The following is a 318-nucleotide window of genomic DNA, read 5'->3' as shown; positions in this document are numbered from 1 at the left end:
ACATAGGCCGGGAAATTGCATTTAGTCACTGGAGATTTCCCCCCTTTTTGTATGGTGTTGGAAAAGAGTGCGTGGCTGAGATAGTGTGTCTGTATGTGCCGTTGAGTGTTTCAAAAGTGATGCAGAGTGGAAGGAATGTGAGGGGAGGGCCCAAGTGTGTAGTTTAAGTACCAGGGTGGCGCGGCAGAGGGAGGGAATGGCGGAGGGGAAGGTGAGTTGGTGCGGTGGGTGTCAGAACGTGAGCGGCGGATGAGCGGTCTCGCGGGAGGAGGGTTGGCGTGGACGTGAGCAGCCTGGACAACACAGCTCACTGGTGTT

At 55.7% G+C, this 318-nt stretch overlaps 1 protein-coding gene across 2 annotated transcripts in view; it reads left to right on the top strand.

Annotated features, from left to right (window-relative positions):
* The window catches only part of LOC119592548 (pumilio homolog 2-like), a gene marked incomplete in the record, with an annotated part of 245,467 nt that overhangs the window by 224,532 nt on the left and 20,617 nt on the right, over window positions 1-318 (top strand).

The sequence above is a fragment of the Penaeus monodon genome, chromosome 30 (assembly GCF_015228065.2).
Source record: "Penaeus monodon isolate SGIC_2016 chromosome 30, NSTDA_Pmon_1, whole genome shotgun sequence".
Lineage (NCBI taxonomy): Eukaryota > Metazoa > Arthropoda > Malacostraca > Decapoda > Penaeidae > Penaeus > Penaeus monodon.
Note: the sequence above shows the minus strand (reverse complement) of the source record. Positions and strands in the feature narration are given on the sequence as shown.